General features: G+C 45.8%; 1 pseudogene; it reads left to right on the forward strand.

Moving 5' to 3' along the window:
• The window catches only part of LOC142462826 (BOS complex subunit NCLN-like), a 125,444-nt pseudogene that overhangs the window by 70,327 nt on the left and 36,107 nt on the right, over positions 1-19,010 (forward strand).

Here is a 19,010-nt window from a genome sequence, read left to right on the forward strand (position 1 = left end):
CTTGTAACACTTTGGCCAAAGGGTTGAACTAAATGACCCCTTTTCAAGAGAATATATAGGTATTTCATTGTGTAGTATTTGTCATATTGGATGTAGCATTGGGCTTTTCTGTCTTTTGTTGTATACATTTGGCCATGCTCATTGGCACTCCTTTTGACACTTATATACATATATATTATGTGGTGGGTTTGGGGGTTTCTTGAGCATGCTGGGATTTTGTGTGTTTGTTAAGTTTTGTTTGCAGCTGGTCACAGTTGTTTTGAGGTTAGTGGCCCCTCCTCCCAGGGTTTAAGCTCGACCCCTCCCCACTTTCAAAGTTAGCAGGTAGTTAGCAGGTCTTTTTCATTTTACTGGGTTTGGACAGATCCAATGTGAACATTCGCCCTCCAAAATTCAGGTAGTTTTAGGACCTGCTAATGGTCATGCCTTGATGTGGCTTGGAGGCTTATAACGCTTTGGCCAAAGCGTTTAACTAAATGACCTTTTTTAAAGAGAATATATGGGTATTTCACTGTGAATTTTTGTTATATTGGATGAATCAATGGGCTTTTCTATCTTTTGTTGTTTATATATTATCCACCATAGTTAATTAGGTGCTAAATTAGTTGATTATTCACTACACCCCGCCCCTTTTAGTTAAGTTCAGTTTGCGTGGGGACCTCTTGAACCCCCTCAGTAGTTGATCCTTATTTACCCCCAATCATGACAGGCTTTCTTTCTAATGGGATTAATATCTCCCGCTGGCAAAATGAAACTAAAAAAACATGTTTCCAAAGAATCACCTCAGAAACCAACCCAGGTGTAATCGATTATTTCCGTAATGTCTCTAAAATCCTTCGCTCACAGACACAAATATGGTGGTACTGTAGGTGATCAGCCTGCAGAACTATACATATTGAGCACAACATGATTCCGTGAGAATTTAGAATTAGATTAAACCCCTCACACCATATTACATCTACTGAGTTTATTAAAACGCTAGGAGACAGCATTATCAAACTGCTCTAAGGAATTAATTGATCGTTGACAAGAAAATTAGACTTGAATCAATTAACACGGAGTTAGACACAACTCTCAAAGACATTTATCAATTTAGCATACAGTACACCGGGATTTTGACAACTTTGAGAAAAATGTTAAACTCAGTTAATAGATCGGAAGCATCGTAAATTCGTCCGTGATAGCTAGGATTGCGAACTATGGAATGTCTATAGATGGCCCCCTATACCAAACAGGCGAAGTAACACTGGTGACTACTCTTCATCCACAGCAGAAATCTCAGAGGGTGAATCATTAACAAATAAACCACGTGATATTCTGTGAAATAAGTGCCACTAATACCACCTCACAGGCAATGTGGATTTTTTAGAGACAAATCTAAATGTCAAACCCGCAGAGGGACAAAGAACCATAAGAGAAAGGAAAGGCAACAGCATGGGAGGAAACAACAATGCTGATCAAATGTCAGACTCGCTACAGATTTTCCATTTGTCCAAGATCACCTTTACCAGACAATTGAGTTTATTGAAGAAGGGACTGTCATTTTCCCCCTCTCCCCCTCTCATCTCATCTTCCCCCTCTCAATGACCTCAGTGAAGGGTTTACGTTTCCCTCATTCATTGATTAAACATCTCTATTTTACAATACCAATGCATCAATACAATTGACAGTTTCCCTTCCTCCCTCTGTCGTCATTGTGAACCTATATAATTATTAGCAGGACCAGCCTGCTTCACTAATTCATGATGTGACGTCTGAGCAGGATATTAATGTTCCTGCCTTATTTATTTATTATACATCATCCCATTAATTATTTATTATATTGGATGATTTTATGTACATGGCATACTATAAATAATGTACTGATCTCTTTTATTTTGATACCCTTTGCTGTATGTGGTGCTCTGCATTCCTACCCAGTTATGTTACAGCACTAGCGCTGTCATCTGCATTCGCATGCAGGCGCCTCCAATGTTCAAGTGGTTACCTTAGCAATGTCCCCCTCCTTAGGCCGTGATTATACCTTCTCCGGCGGGGCGGCAGCGCGTTCCGGTGATGTCATCCTTGCGATGCCGCCGAGCGGCATGTTGAACTGCAGGCAGGAGACAAGCAGAGGAGACGGAGGCTTGGTGGGGGCGTGGCCTTGAGCGGTTCGCCCTCATTGGCTGAACCACTCACGTGACGCGGCCGTCGCTCCTGGAAAACAAAATCTCCTGTCTGCTGCTTTGCAGTTTGGCGCTGTCCGCGCGTTGCAAGCAGTATGTTCGCTTTCATTGGATTACTGCATTTTGTTTTTGAGCCGCACGGCATCGCGCCACACAATCCCGCTGGATGTTTTGGTATAATCACGGCCCTAGGACGCATATGCTACAACCAATGGTACACACATGCGCATACTGTACAACCATTGGTATGCGCATGCTCCACCTTTCCCTCGCCAATGGACAACTTGGGAGTAAGCGCGTGCTTTTTAATTGATACACACATGCGCAAGATATCCCAATCGGGTTACTATGGTGATGAGTTACCTTTAAAAGTCTGGTGGGAATACAGATACATACTCCCCCTGATAAAGCTCCTTTGTGGGAGGGAAACATACGTCGGGCACGTAGCATTACGCTACACGCAGCAGGCACTGATATGTTTCTGCAGTAGGGGTGCTGTATCTGGTGGGTGTTTCACTGAGCTATAGGGCTTCTCAAGCAGGATATTTGAGATACAGTAGCAAGTGCTCCGTGTAGCTTCTACCTTTGGCTAGAGCTGTTAGCATTTGCTACTTCAGTCTGGCACTGACGCATTGCTGCCTTTCGGCTCTCCTCCTATCATAGAGGATCCCGTGACTCCGCCTTTGCTCAGCCATTTCGGCTGTTTACAGAGGACACAGACCTCAATGGGGAATGCACTGCTGCTACATTGTGTGCAGTGTGATACTGTTGTTACAAAACGTGTCTCAGTTGTTGAGTCAACTATTAATCGGTGGTTGACACTCTCTTTGTTATATCATAATTAGAGAGTGTTACCGGCGCCAGTCTGTGATTTCCCCATCTGTGGTTTTCATTCATTTAAAATACTTATGCTAAAAATACTAATGCTCATTAGCCCATATATTAGCTCATTAGCCCCTCAATGTGGTATTGCTATATGCTTATTCAGGTTTATTACTCCACTCTCAAGCTCTGAGCTCCCTCCCCTTTTAGCGGGATTATGTACACCAGTTAATTTAATTTTCCAACCCATGTAAAATTACCAATTGTTATCACTTAAGCTTTGTAACATGTGCAGTAACTGTGTAGCTGAGCATGAGTACGGTTAGTGTATAAGAACTAGGATTATACCAACAAGTACTTGGTGAGAGAGAAATTGGTATTTCTACCCAAATTTATGGTAGTTCAGCTCAATGTTATTCCAATGTATCTGGATATTCAGTCATTGAGTCATCATACAACATGCTGGGTTCCACCAAGATAGAATCCAACCTGTTTACCAAAACTAAAACAAATCTTCCTGTACAGTATGATTCGCCACTTACAGATGGTAAGTATCCACTTTTACAGAACAACAGAGTTTCTTAAACAAACAAAGTCGTGTGTGCCGAGCTCGCGCATTTTAAGTGAAACTTCTTTGTCTTTGGTCACGGTTTTGTCACAGATAATGTATTTGTGATGGTGATATTTTTAATTAAAATTCAAACCACAATGTCAGTAAACGCAAAGAAGCTTGACTAAGAACGCGCGTGCTCGGCACATACCTCTGTTTTAGCTATTTTCACTTATACTAACTGTCTCTGTGTGTGTGTGCGCTCGCCTCTCTGTGTGTGTGTGCGTCTGTGTGTGTGTGTGTGTGTGTGTGTGCTTGTGTCTCTGGTGCCTCTGTGTGTGTTTGCCTTTGGTGCCTGTGTGTGTTTCTGCCTCTGTGTATATGTGCGTGTGTGTGCCTCTGTGTGTGTGCCTGCCTCTGTGTGTGTGCCTGCCTCTGTGTATGTATGCATGTGTGTGCCTGTGTGTGTGTGCGTGTCTGCGTCTGTGTGTGTGTGTGTGCATGTGTCTGCCTCTGCCTGTGTGTGTGCCTCTGTGTGTGTACACATCTGTGTGTGTGTGTACACCTCTGTGTGTGTGTCTGCCTCTCTGTGTGTGCCTCTATGTGAGTGTGTCTGCCTCTCTGTGTTTGTCTGCCTGTGTGTGTGCATTTGGGTGCCTCTGTCTCCCAAGCGCTGAGTCCGGTCACCACTGTGCATGTGCGCCAGACTCCATCCACCACTGCGCATGTGCGCCAGACTCCAGCCACCACTGCGCATGTGCGCCAGACTCCATCCACCACTGCGCATGTGCGCCAGACTCCAGCCGCCACTGCGCATGTGCACCAGACTCCGGCCGCCACTGTGCATCTGTGCCAGACTCCGGCTACCACTGAGCAGGTGTTTTTTGTGCATACGCGAGCAAGACGGCAACGCACGACAGGCGCGAGTGATGGCTCACGCCTATTAGTATTGTGACATCACTCCTGTCACGGTTTTTCATTACAACGCAAGGATTGTTCCCCATGAAAACCCTGTAGGCGCCAGAAAAGACGTTTCACTTCAAAAGCAGGTTCTGAATGGTAACAGCATACTTTATTTTCAATGTTGTGCTTTAGATTTAGGTCATCACAAAAGTGAATAGCTTGTGGGTACAGAAAGTTTTCAGAATCTCATCCCAAATCCTAGAATGTTCTTAGTAAAAAGGGAGGACTTAAGCACTCACATGCTCCAAACAAATGAACAGGGTCTTATTTATAAGGGATAAACTAAACAACAATAGGCCTACCGTCCCTATAAGAAAACAAAGCATAAAATAAAGACCTACTCCTATTTAGGAGTCTGTCTACACAGCAGGTCCCTCTCTGCTTGACTGGCCAGCTAAACTGGTTACCAGCTGAAAACACACTCCTGTTTAGGGTTAAAGTCTATGCCACAACATCAAGTCCTTAGGTGTAGACATATACATTATTAAGTCCTTATCTGTTGTTGGGGACTTGGACCCACAAGAGTCCAGTAAATCCCTCTGGATCCAGCAACCAGGACAGGACAGCCCTGCTCCCACAGCAGTCTCTTGTCCTTAACTCTTCAGCGGGCTTGTTCTTCCTGGATTTCCAACCCAGGCAGTCCCAGCAGGCCCTGTGTCCAGTGTCCAGCAGGCCTGGGGAACTGTACCAACCAGCTTCCTTCCTTGCTGGGGAAAAAGCTTCTCCCCCTCTCTGGGAAAAACATGGACCCTGTAAATAAAGAATATCTGAAATTGGGAAGAACACTGGGCATCTTAGCACCAATGGGTTACGCCACCTGCTGCTTCCCGTGGCGGTGGTGGTGTAATGATACCGGCGGGTATGCCGAGTGGTGAATACCACTACATATTAATTTTCTAATCTAATCTTGCATAGGGTTTTGGAGACAGTGGATGTGCAATTTGCATTTGTTCTTACAGAATAAATCAAGCACACAACCTTTATGATAATTGGGCTCAAAGAACTTCTCCTAATATTACAGGATCAGCCTCTCCTGAAATGAAACATTACAAAACTCACACGCACCTTTAGATGTTCCCCCAAATACAACGATGTGGCTGTACCCATATAAGAAATAAAAAAATAATCACGGGGAATCCGTAACAAGGACAATACAAAATAGTGTCATATAACATAATACATGTATTATATTATATATAGGAGTAGACACTTCCTATGTCGATGCTGAGAAGATATTCAGAAGGTTTTGATGCAGTTTTAGCTGCATTCACTTTCAAATGAGAGCTATAAATACACAGAGGTATAAATGATGTAAATGAAGTGATGTTTTATCTGCTGTAGACATTTTGGTATTAATATAATATTCACATACAATCCCCTCTGACAATCTGACTTGTAGTATAAGTGTAATCTGTAACCATTGTATGTGTTGCTCACCTTGATTTCAGAGACCAGCCTTATTCATGAAAACGTGGCATTTCTACTTTGTTTGGATACACTGGCCAAAGGAAACTCACTCCACCTCCATGTCTCAAAGCCCCCGCAGGAAGGAACGGCTCAGTGGGAGTTTGTGAGACAGCTTCAAGCGGTATAAGAATAATACTAGATGGTGGTTGTGCTTGTTGTTGTGGGTATGGTGAGGGCTTGTTGTCAATGTGTATCACTTTGAAGCAGCTTGTGAACCACCAGTGGTTCTCATACTGAGGGCTTACTTGGCTTATTTGGTTAAGTATTCGCAAAACAATGACTGCAACGGTCCTGGCTACCTGCAATCCCGAGTCTCCAGAAAAGGTATACACAGTATACATTGAACGAAGGTTGAGCATAAACCATCCAGGTTGGAATCTTATACAGGCAGGTGGTGGGTCAGGTGTTACTTATACTGTAACCCATGAGCAGTAGCACATGATGGGATGAGTGGACACGGCCATTTTCCCACAGACTTTTATCCGCCACTGCCATTTAGCCGCTGAGGGACACCTTACTGCTGCCTTTTTGCCGTTGGCTGTTTTGGCCCCAAGGTAGGTAATTAGCGTTAAGGAAAGGAGGTTTTGTGTAGGGGCCCAGGGTAAGTTCTTAGGCCAAGAGGTTTTTAGGGTAAAGGGACTTGGGTAAGGTTTTTAGGCTGAGGGTTTTTTAGGCTAAGAGCTAAGCTTACAGGGTTACCTTGATGGCACAGTGGCCAGCAGCGAGATGTCCCTGCGACGAGTTAAGTGACAGCTAAATGCCAGTGGTGACTTTGTCGCGGATAAACGTCCATGACCTAACATCTTGGACTGGCAACAGCAAGAACACGTGCTCGATAATCAATGGATTGTTCATGCTGGTTCTTTTTATTCTTTTTAGGTGATCAACTCGCCCCCTTTTCTTGGTGTCAACTTCTCTTTGGTCCACAAGAGAATTAATTTGGGGGAGGAGCTTCTGGGATGGGAACACGAGCAGTTCAGTCTTCGCAGTGTCCCTGCTTTCACTGTGTCACACCTGGATAGTCACAAGTATGGATCAAAGAGCACCATCTTAGACACCAGGTAACCAAATCAATAAGTGCCAAGGATTTATACAGCAATAATATTGGTAACTTATCCTTGGTAGCCATACTTCAGAACAATCTTTGTGTAAGACTGTAAGTAGGGATATAGGATAAAGTATCTGTCACTACATTTGTATGTCTTTTTTCAACCTCATCTAACATGTAACTATGTAACTTTGTAACTATGTAACTTTGCAACGATGTAACTTTGTAACTATATTGTGCACTTATAGGACGGGTGTAATTTGTCAGTTGTGGTGGAATCTTCTGGTAGTGAAGGGAATCTGATTTATTAACAGGAGAAAACAGCTCTCAGATGTCTCATTTTGCAGATGCAAGTTGCACAGGATTACAGACGTGTTATTCAATCAAGGTCATTAGCTCCTTTTCTATAAAACACTTTCTTATTTGACATCTGTTTGTGTCTCCCAGTTGACCACTTTAGATGAAAAGCTGAAAGGGGCAGTTAAAATAAACGCATGCGTTCTGGATTACTGCCCGTCCCTTTATATTTCCTCTCTTCCTAGTGATTCTCCATTACCATCGGCTATCCTGAGCGCCTTTGCACATACGCTCACTGTTAGTCAGCAGGGAAGAAGCTTAAGTAGTTATGAATGAGTATGGTTTTATTTATATAGCTCCAACATTGTACCGAGCGCTTTACCGAATTACAATACAAGGTAAAGAAAGTGCAAGCAATAGAGATAAGTGCAATAGGTACATGACCACATAAGGCAAAGGGAAATCCTGCCCTGAAGAGCTTACAATCTAAATGATATAAGAGAGAGAGAGAGGAAGAGAGTGAAAGAACTAGGAATGAGAGAACATTTATGAGTTATCCTGGGAATATATAGAGTGTAAATCTGTGCCCACTTTGCAAACATGAGATACATCGTTATTCAATAATGCAAAGATATTAAAAAGTGGAATCTGAGTATTACAATAATCTGCCTTTATTAGTTTTGATGTAAAAATGAAGGTAAATGATACATAAAGAACATAACACTATGTAAGAATTGTGATTAAAAAAAAGAGAATATAGCCACACTCAGTCAGCACCATTACATTGAGAGAAAGAACTCCTTGGGGATAATTTGTGAAAGTCTTCCAGCTGCGAAACCAGCGCACTAACACTGCCCCAGATTGGACAATAAGAAAGCCCAAGTATTGCAGGTGGGAGACTTTATAAAGGGCTCATTTTAGATCAATGCTGGGCACATTTTTAAATGAATTTATTGATTACATTTCTAGATCTAACTTATAAATCTACAGCACAGGGTTTGAAACCACTGCTACTAACAACTGTATCATTGTCCCCTCAATATCTCGAGGGATAAGACATCTTTAGCTCTAGAAATAACTCTAACGTGACAGAGCAATTACTTAGCTCAGCGGTGCGCAAAGTGGAGGGGCACCAAGATTATTCGGGGGGCGGGGGGTGTGGCGGTTGCAGGGGTCCCGCGCTCTTCCCCCAAGGCATTTAAATTAATGCCGAGGGATCGCGTGAGGCTTCTGCAACGTCACTTACCTTCTCTATTGGCGACGCATCACCATGGCAACGCATCAAATGACGCCGCAATGTCATGTGACATCACGTTGGCATGGCAACATAAAGTCACGTGACCCTGCGACTTCATTTGACGCCAGAGAAGAGGTAAGGGAGGGGGGGGGGGCGCAAGCAGGAAAGATTGCGCAGCGCTGATTTATCTACAGTCAGAGTAAGACAAGGAGAACTAATATATATGTAGCGCACTTTCCCCCACCCCCTGGGAGATGTGTAGCTACAGCGTGTGTCGTGCAATATCTGGTGGCTCACAGGAGGCCTGAGCCTACGCTGCTGGGAGCCTGGGGTGTATCCTGGAACGATGCTTAGTAGCGCCTCCACCTGTACGGGATTCTATCGTGTAGAATAACCGCGTTACAGGACCCACATACAATAAAACACACACTTAATGAAAAGATAACAGTTTTACTGCATGAACTGTATATGTACACACCACCAGGTCAAGCATGACAATATATATCCCACCATCAATGATACAGTCCCACACATAAGGGCCCTCAGGCACCTAACCACCCTGGTGTCCCTGAGTAAGTAGTCCCACCCAAAAGTGTGTAGGTCAGCGCTGCCCACTAGAACTGTTTGTTGGTGCACGTGAGTAGTTGGGTACCTGCCGTGTGATGCCACGCCCGGGCGCGCTGTAGAATATAGGATCCACTGATCTAGCGATGAGTCCGCCTCTGCGGTGGGTGGTATCCAGCTGGAGGGTCCCACACTGATGATAGTCTCTGATGGTCTGGTTCTGGACCGCAGTCACCTTGCTGCGTCTCACTGTGTCCCTGACCCTGATAGTGCTAAGCCGGGCAATGTCCCTGTCTAAGGGCAAGTCCCAATAGCAGCCACAAGCTATGTGGGAGTTGGGGCCTAGCTGGGCCTAATAGGGGGTATCTGGCCTAGTGCAGGTGCCACAGACACCTGCACACATAACATACCCCTTCCTTGTCCCAGCTCCAACTGGCGTGGCTTGCAGCGTGGCAAATGTATCGATCTCTCCCTGCAGGAGACGCTGCAGCCCTATCGGCTGTCCGCACTCATGTGATCGCAGCCCCTGAGGCGGCTGGGGGTTGTAGTCCCTATGCGGAGCTATTCCCAACATTGTCCGCCTCTCCTGCACTCGTTGCGCTTGCGCAAAACCCTGACTTAGCTACCGCACCTCTGGTTCCATCTGCGCATGCGTGCGCAAGTAAAGATGGCGGCCCCCGCTAGCCGGGCGCACCGCAAGCTCCCGGTGACTGGCTCGCCTCTCCTGCCCCATTGATGCGCGCACACGCTGCGGCTGGCAGCGCACGCCCCCGCAGTGGAGGTAAAAGGGGCTTCCGGGGGAACCAGAGGGACCTGGGTAACGTAAATATTGTGTTTTATGCCAGATTTCTAAACACTAAATTGTTGTGTACTACTATTTAAGAACTTTTATTAATGAATAAGAATGATAATGTGCTTTAATTACCTAGTTCTACAGTCTATGGTGCACTATACATAACGTTTAAGTACCTGCTTTGCAGAACTCACCATCTAGTCTTTAATGCCATAGGCACATGGGAGAGAGTGAATTGCCCAAAATGACAAGAAGCTGACGCTAGTATTCTGTGTGTGTGTTTACCTGCAATTACCAACTAAAAATGATCCCATGTTAAGGAATGGTCTGGTGATAAAAAAAGCACATAGGAAACATACAGTAAGCTATATTCCATCTAGTTACAGGGTGCTATATATTCAGAAAGTAAACCAGTATGCATAGCAAAGTATTGTGGAAAAGGTGTGTGTCACACAATGTGAGAGACAGATGTTAGCACAGATGCTTGGAACCTAAGGCACCGATAGCTTAACTGATTAAGGTTACACAGATCAGGGTTCCTCTCCTGGGCTTCCAAATCACGGCACGTTCTTTAGCTACCAGACATATTCTGCATTTGGGACGATTCCATAGGTGGTTGTTAAACTACAGCCCATGGCACATATCACTTCGGAGTGCACCGTAATCAAAGCATTGGAAGATGCTCCTTCCCACAGCGCCTTCTGCCCTTCCAAACAGCTCTCCTGGTAATCATTACTTTTACAAGAAAGCTCGGGAAACTTCCAGGGGAAACAGACAGGGTAAATATTTTTTAAGCACATATTTTATATTTAATTGCTACTGACATGCAATGCCAGCACATTATACTCTTTTACCACACCACGCACATTATTTCATTCACACTGATACACACAGTCTGAACACAGACATAGATTTGGACATGGAACTCTGATACGCACAGACACACAAATTCAGGGAGAGATCTGAAGCAAGTCTGAGCAAACTCTGCCAAAGTAACAGACAATCTTGTGGTACAATGCTAATAAATTCATATTTAACTTTTGAATGCACCAAGACATACCGTGCACGTCATAAGGACTGGCACATTAGCCACATACAGGGTACGTCATGCTGAGAATGCTTGTTTTGTAATGGGAGACCGTATTCACCACCCCCACTTCCATTCACATCTGGGCGGCCCGCTCCGCGAATACGTGATCACAACATTAAGGGATCACGCGGTCGAGGGTCCGTAAACCGGCATTGAAAGGGTTATATATATTTATATTTTGTATAAATGTATAAAAATAATGTATTCCATTCACGTATACATCGAATAATTTTGGGAGGTTTCATTGGTGTTTTGATTCTGTTATGTCCCAGAAGAATGCTTAAAATGAGTATAAAACAACTAAAATAATCTAACTGAAAATCAAACAAATTATTTAAAACGATACGCCGAAAATCACCCTACTGTAGCTTTTCAACGCCACTATTGATAGGCATCACCGAGGAGGGGCCTACACCAATTAGATACTAGCATAGTAATCTTCCAGATCATCCATGTACCCAGGGCCATCTTAACAACATTAGGGGCCCCCGGGCAAGGCAGTGCACGGGGCCCGGCCTACACTGCCGCTCCCAGCCTCCCGCGCGCTCACTAGCAGCAGCAGGCACCGGAAGTGCTGCACGGCTAGGCTGCGAGCGGTTGTTACGCGAGCCGGGGTGCCGGCGGGCGGAGCTGGGGTGCCGGGTAGGGGGAGAGCGAGCTGAGCCGTGGTGCCGACGGGGGGGAGAGCGAGTAGGGTTAGCCAGGTGGCTTGTCCAAAAATACTGGACAGAATGGTGAAAGGTGCGACGTGCGCGGGAATCGTTGGTGGGGAAGAATGTTATTTATAAATTACCTGACTTATGTCATTTGTTCTAAATTTCACTCCAAGTATTCACCAATTTGTACCAATTTATACTCTATTTCGTAAAAAATCTGGGGAGGAGTCTTGGGAGGGAGTGGGTGGGAGTGGGAGGGAGCGCCCTCCCGAGGATTGTTTTAGGAAATAGAATATGAAATAGTGCAAATTGGTGCAAATTGGTGCACGCTTGGAGTGAAATTTAGAACAAATGACGTAATGGTCAGATCATTTATAAATAACTGACCGGCAGTCATACTGTACATGGCGAGCAATACTGATCTTACTGCTCCTCCCACAAATTCCAAGATTTTTGCACCCACTCATCATCCTCTCTCTCTCTCCCCTTGTCCTCTCACCCCCTCCCTTCATCCTCTCCCATCCCCCACCCCCTCTCCCTTCATCCTCTCACCCCCTCCCTTCATCCTCTGTTACCCCCCATCCCTTCATCCATTCACCCCCCATCCCTTCATCCTCTCCCCCCCCCCTTCTCTCTGTCATTATCAGTACAGTAGCTTTCAAATTTAGACTTCAAAATCCAGCTTTAAATTGCATATTAAATCTTGCCAGTGAATAAGTAACCTGCTCTGCCTTCTTGGGGATGATCTGTAAGTAAGGGTGCTGCAGAGATTGCAACGCTGCTGGGATGAGAGCTGAGTTATGGAGCCTTACTGAGAATTTACAATGCTGGTTATTTTTAATAGATCTTGAAAATGGGAAGACTGTTAGTATAGTAAACGAAAAGTGAGGGTGAGTGAGCAATTAAACAAAGTTGCCAGTACTGTATGTCACACACACACACACACACACACACACACACACACACACACACACACACACACACACACACACACACACACACACACACACACACACACACACACACACACACACACACACACACACGCAGGACACAGACAGAAAGACAGACACACTGAGACACGCACACACACACACAGATACACACACACACACAGATACACACACACAAAGATACACACACACACAAAGATACACACACACAAAGATACACACACAGATACACACACACACAGATACACACACACATACACTGAGACAGTCACTCACACACTCACTCAAACACACACAGGCAGGACACAGGACACAGATAGAAAGACAGACACACTGAGACACACACACTGAGACACACACATATACACACACACACACACACACACACACATATACAGACAGGACACAGATAAACAGACAGACACACACATATTGTCACGCTGTGCAGCCCGCAGACCAGACCAGTCCCCTGTACTGAGGTGGGATGTAGAGTATACGCACCGACAGCAGAGGGGGCGTGTCCGGGATGTGGTGTAGTAGCGTAGCCAGGCCTGGATGTAGATAAAGAATGGTCAAGTAGTTACTGAGTCCGAGGATACATAAAGTTGCGTAGTCAAAATCCGTAGCAGAGTCCGAGGGTCTTAGAGGTTAGAGTAGTCTGTAGGAAAGCCGAGTTCAGGAGCCAGAGGGGGTATTCAGACGAGCCGGGTCAGTAGCTGTAGGAAATAAACACAAGAGAGCACAACACATGTTTCAGGCAACACAGGTAGCAAGGAGCTATGCAGAGCAAGGAAGTGAAGGCAAAGCAGGATATTTAAAGCAACAGTGACCAATCTGGATGAGGGGCGTGGCGGAGGCGTGTCGAGGAGCTGCTCGTGAGTGGCTGAGAGACCAGGAAGTAGTAGAGCACAGCTGAGAGTCTGTAACACCAGTGCCAGAATCCAAGATGGCGGCGGCAGAGTTCAAGGTATGCACTGGGCGGCGGCTTGGGGAGCGACGGTGGGCAGGGGCAGCAGTCGCTGCAGTACTGGTAGTGGGTAAGGAGGGGTCACGCCACAAGGGACGTGGTCTCCAATTCCTTACAGTACCCCCCCCTTCAGGATCGACCTCAGGACGATCCATCCAAGGCTTCTGTGGAAATTTCTTGTGGAAGCGTAGAGCTGGAGCATGAATGTCTTCCCTTGATATCCAGGAACGCTCTTCTGGACCATAGCCCTTCCAATGTACAAGGAACTGTACTTTTCCCCTGGATATACGAGAATCCACAATGGACTGTACCTCGAATTCAGAGTGTCCTTGGACCGTAACAGGGTTGGGTTTACGGGCTTTTGCAGGGAAGCGATTGCTCTGAACTAAAGGCTTCAGCAGGGATACATGGAACGCATTGGGAATGTTCATGGATGAAGGCAACAGTAAGCGGAACGTGACAGGATTGATTTGTTCCTGAATCAAGAAAGGCCCCAAAATCCTAGGTGCCAATTTTGGGGTAGGAGTCTACAGTCTTATATTCTTTGCTGAAAGCCAGACCCGGTCCCCTTGCTTGTAATTGGGAGCCTGTTGACGACGACGATCTGCTTGAGATTGGAACCCCTGAGCTGCCCTAAGGAGTGCGGATTGGATCTTGATCCATGAGTTCTGTAGCGTTACCCGTTCATCGGCTGCTGGCACTCCTGAAGGAGTGTTGGAGATTGGAAGCCGACTTGGATGAAAGCCGTAATTCCCGCAAAATGGAGATTCTTGCGTAGATTCATTACGGAGAGAATTGGAAGCAAATTCCGCCCATGGTAACAGATCAACCCAATTATCTTGGGTATCAGAAATAAAGCATCGTAGATAATGTTCAAGGCTTTGATTAAGTCTCTTAGTTTGCCCATTTGTTTGGTGGATGATAGCATGAAGAGAAGGATAAGGCCATACCAAGCCTCTTGGAGAAAGCACGCCAAAACCTTGATATGAATTGCGATCCTCGGTCAGAAACTATGGACGTAGGGATCTCATGGATACTAAATACTTCTTTGGTAAAAATATCTGCCAGGGTGGGAGAGGAGGGAAGACCCTTGAGGGGAAGAAAATGGGCCTGTTTTGAAAATCGGTCTACTATGACCAAAATGGTAGTCATACCTCTGGAGGGCGGAAGATCTACAATAAAATCCATTGAAATATGTGACCACGGACGCTCAGGTACTGGAAGAGGCATGAGTAACCCGGAAGGCTTTTGATGAAGTCTTGTTCTGTGCACAGCAGGAAGATAGGTGAAGATGTGTTGCACTGCCTCAATTTCCAACTCCCAATGAGACCGGAAAAAATACAAAGTGAGCACTCAACTGAATAACACATCACTTTGTATTTTTTCCGGTCTCATTGGGAGTTGGAAATTGAGGCAGTGCAACACATCTTCACCTATCTTCCTGCTGGCTATCTACCTGGATGAACTGCACGCCCTGGATATCTGGAAGTACTGCAAGCACTAAGGTAATAGGGCCAGAGCGCCCCCACATATATGTATATGTTTACCAGTGCCTCTGTTCATTTTATATTGGTTACTAGGGGGGGCTGTTATGGTGTTTCAACTGTGGTGGTCATGTGGACCCCACTAGACTCCTAGCCCGCACCTGATAATTGCCATATCATTCATGGACTTTCCATTGCTATCCAGTATTATTTACATATATCATTGAGGAACTTTGACCAATCTGGATGCATCACTTTTTTCTTGTTTTTGTTCTGTGCACAAACTGGACAAGCACGTGTAAATTCGTGAATGAGTTTTTCCATATTAGGCCACCAAAAGGTGCGATTAATGAGATCCAAAGTTCTCTTGAAGCCGGGATGGCCGGCTGACCGGACGGAGTGACCCCATTCCAAGATCTTCTGACGAAACTTGGGGGTGGCATAAAGAGTTCCTTCCGGTACCTCTAGACCACTCGGAATCTGTGACTGGGCTTCTACGATCTTTTCAAGAATATCAAAAGAGTTGGCGGAGACTATGCATTTCGAAGGTACAATTGTTTCTGGGATTTCTTCGGATTTTCCTCAGGGGAAAATTGTCTGGACAAGGCATCAGCTTTTATGTTCTTCATGCCGGGGATGTACGATAGAGTATAATTAAATCTTGAAAAAAAAAGTGCCCAGCGGGCTTGACGAGATCCTAGACGACGTGCACTTTCGATATAGAGAAGATTCTTATGACCTGTCAAAATAGCAATTGGTTCACGGGAGCCTTACAGGAGGTGTTGCCACTCCTGTAAAGCCATCTTGATAGCCAGGAGTTCTATATTGCCGACATCATAGTTCTTTTCAGCAGGGGAGAATTTTTTCGAAAAAAATCCACATGGGTGCAATTTATCTTGAGGGGAGAGTCTCTGGGAGAGAATGGCACCCGCACCACAATCAGAGGCGTCCACTTCTAACGTAAACGGAAGACTAGTATCAGGATGATGAAGCTTGCTTCAAGGTTTCAAAGGTGGAGACGGCCTCTGGAGGCCACACAGATGGGTCGACTCCCTTCTTAGTAAGCGCAGTGATGGGAGCCACAGTGGTAGAAAAATTCCGGATGAATTTCCTATAGTAATTGGAAAAGCCCAAAAACCGCTGAATGGCCTTAAGAGAATTGGGCAGGGGCCAATCCAAAACAGTCTTAAGCTTTTCTGGGTCCATCGAAAATCCTTTATCCGAAATGATATAGCCTAAGAAGGCGTTAGAAGACTGATGAAAAATAAATTTCTCGAACTTTGCGTTAAGATTATTGACACGGAGACGAGAGAGGACAAGTCTAGTATGCTGGACATGATCTTGAAGATTCCCAGAAAAAAATTAGAATGTCATCAAGGTAAATAATTACGAAGGAATTGAGGACATCGCGGAAGACATCATTCATAAAATCCTGAAAGACAGCAGGAGCATTGCATAAACCAAATGGCATCACGAGATACTCGTAGTGTCCGCTTCTTGTATTGAAGGCGGTCTTCCATTCATCGCCTTCTCGAATACGTATGAGGTTGTAGGCTCCTTGGAGGTCTAGCTTGGAATTTTTTTGGCCCCTTGAAGCCTATCAAACAGTTCCGAAATCAGAGGCAGGGGATACCGTTTTTTTGACAGTAATGAGATTGAGGCCCCGGTTGTCAATGCATGGTCTCAGGGATCCATCCTTTTTCTTCACAAAAAAATAAACCGACACCGGCAGGAGACGAAGAGTTGCGAATGAATCCCTTCTCAAGATTCTCTTTGATGTAGGTTGCCATGGCTTCAGTCACTGGGAGAGACAAGGGGTAGGACTTAGACTTTGGCAGGACGGCACTAGGGACCAGATCAATGGGAAAATCATAGGGTCTATGAGGAGGCAGGACGTCTGACTGAGACTTACTGAAAACATCGATGAAATCAGCATATACTTCGGGAAGAGTGGAGTTGCTCTCAGAAGGCGTTTCCATTCCTGCGATAACTGTGGCAGGAGCTATGATCGGCGAGGATGAGGCGCCTGACTCTGGCTCCCATTGAATCGGTTTGCAGTCCCTCCAATCTATGCGTGGGTTGTGATGCTGTAACCACAGTAACCCTAGTAACTGAAACCTCAGGAGAGTGTATTACGTCAAAGGAAATAATCTCGGTGTGAGAACCGGATAAAGTGAGAGGAAGAGTCTCTAACGTGATAAAAGCAGGTTGCAAAGGACGTCCATCAATAGCCTTGAGTCCAATTGGTGCTTTCTTGGAGATAAGAGAAATCTTGTTACGGGTGGCGAACTCTTGGTCCACAAAATTACCACCGGAGCCTGAATCGAGAAAAGCAGCAGTAGTTACACGAAAATTCGGGCCTTCGAGCGAAACTGAGAGCATAATCCTCTTAGGGAGTTCCTCTTTAGAGAGGCAGCAAGAAGAAATTGATCCGAGGGTAAGTCCCTCTAGCATGGCTGGTCCTGTTTGTTCCTTGGGCCTCAAAGGACAAAAACGTACCACATGATCTGGTGATCCACAATAATAGCATAGGCCCTCATTCTGGCGGCGAACCCTCTCGGCCATCCTGTCGGGAGTACGGATCAGCTGACTGCCGATCTGCATGTGTTCCACAGCGTCAGAAAAAGGCCGAAAAAACGGAGGAGGCCTAGGATAAGGAGAGTCAGTAGGCACGAACCTGGGACGTTGGCGTTTGTGACGTTGCTCCTGGAGGCGCAGATTCACGCGTATGCACTGTGCGATCAAATCCTCCAATGCTTGGGGTCGGGGCTGGACTGCAAGTTCATCCTTTACAGATTCGGACAAACCTTGCCAAAATATAGCAGAAAGTGCCTCTTCGTTTCAACGAGTCTCTGCTGCGACGGTCCGGAATTCCAGTGCATATTTGGCTACGGACCTACGACCCTGAGACAAATGAACTAAAGAAGAGGCAGCAGTATCTTTGCGAACAGGAATATCAAATACCTGCTGGGATTCTTGGCGGAAAAGCTGGTAATCCGATGTGGTTTCCGGATGCAGCTCCCAGATCGGAGAAGCCCAGGCCAAGGCATCCCCTGTTAAGAGAGAGTAAACATAGGCTACCTTGGTGCGTCCGTTTGGAAAAAGGCTTGGAGATATTTCAAACTGAATTTCACTCTGGTTCAAAAACCCTCGACAGGCCAGAGGGTCACCCGCATATGCTTTAGGCGTAGGGATTCTTAAAGGTGTGGCTGCTGCTGGTGGCGGAGTGGGCTGAGCGAGAGAGTGGATAGTTGTTGAATCAAACAGGTAATCTGCTCTCCATATATGTAGCCCTGGTAAGAAATGGGGCTATAGTTCTATCCTCCTCCTGGTATAATCCCTGCTAAGGGCAGGTTACCAGGAGTTATCATGGGTTTCCCCCACTTCAAGCACTTGCCCTAAATGGTGGAGGTAGGTCACCTGACCCTATGTCCAATCAAGAGACACAGGGGCGGTGCCTGCTGATATCATAAAGAGCAGTGCATTTCCTATTTAGGTGAGAGTTCAGACAGTGGAGAGAGACAGAGTTTGGAGTTAGTGTTAGGGAGGAGAGGAGTGAGCAGCTCATGAGTAGGGCTGATAGAATATAGTGAGATGGACCAAATACCTCTCACCCTGCTTAGGGGGTGAAGGAAGAGATAGCCCCACTCTGGATGGCCCTTGGGTCCAGAGTGGAGGCAGGGACCATCACTAAGGAGAATAGCTGGTGGCAATATAAATCAACTGTACCTGTCTGCTGCTGCGGGAGACTGAATAAAAGAGTCTGCTGTTTAAAGAGAACCTTGTGTGAGACTGGAATCTCTCATCCCTGGGAGGGGGATTTCTGTGGTAGGGATTCCACCCCGCATCCCTGGGGCTTACTACAGATGGAGGCGCTGCACCATTGAACGAAAACGAAGGCATCCACCCCAGTAACCTGTCCTGTTGCCCCCCATGTCATCGCGGGAGACTCAT

The sequence above is a fragment of the Ascaphus truei genome, chromosome 1 (genome assembly GCF_040206685.1).
Source record: "Ascaphus truei isolate aAscTru1 chromosome 1, aAscTru1.hap1, whole genome shotgun sequence".
Taxonomy (NCBI): domain Eukaryota; kingdom Metazoa; phylum Chordata; class Amphibia; order Anura; family Ascaphidae; genus Ascaphus; species Ascaphus truei.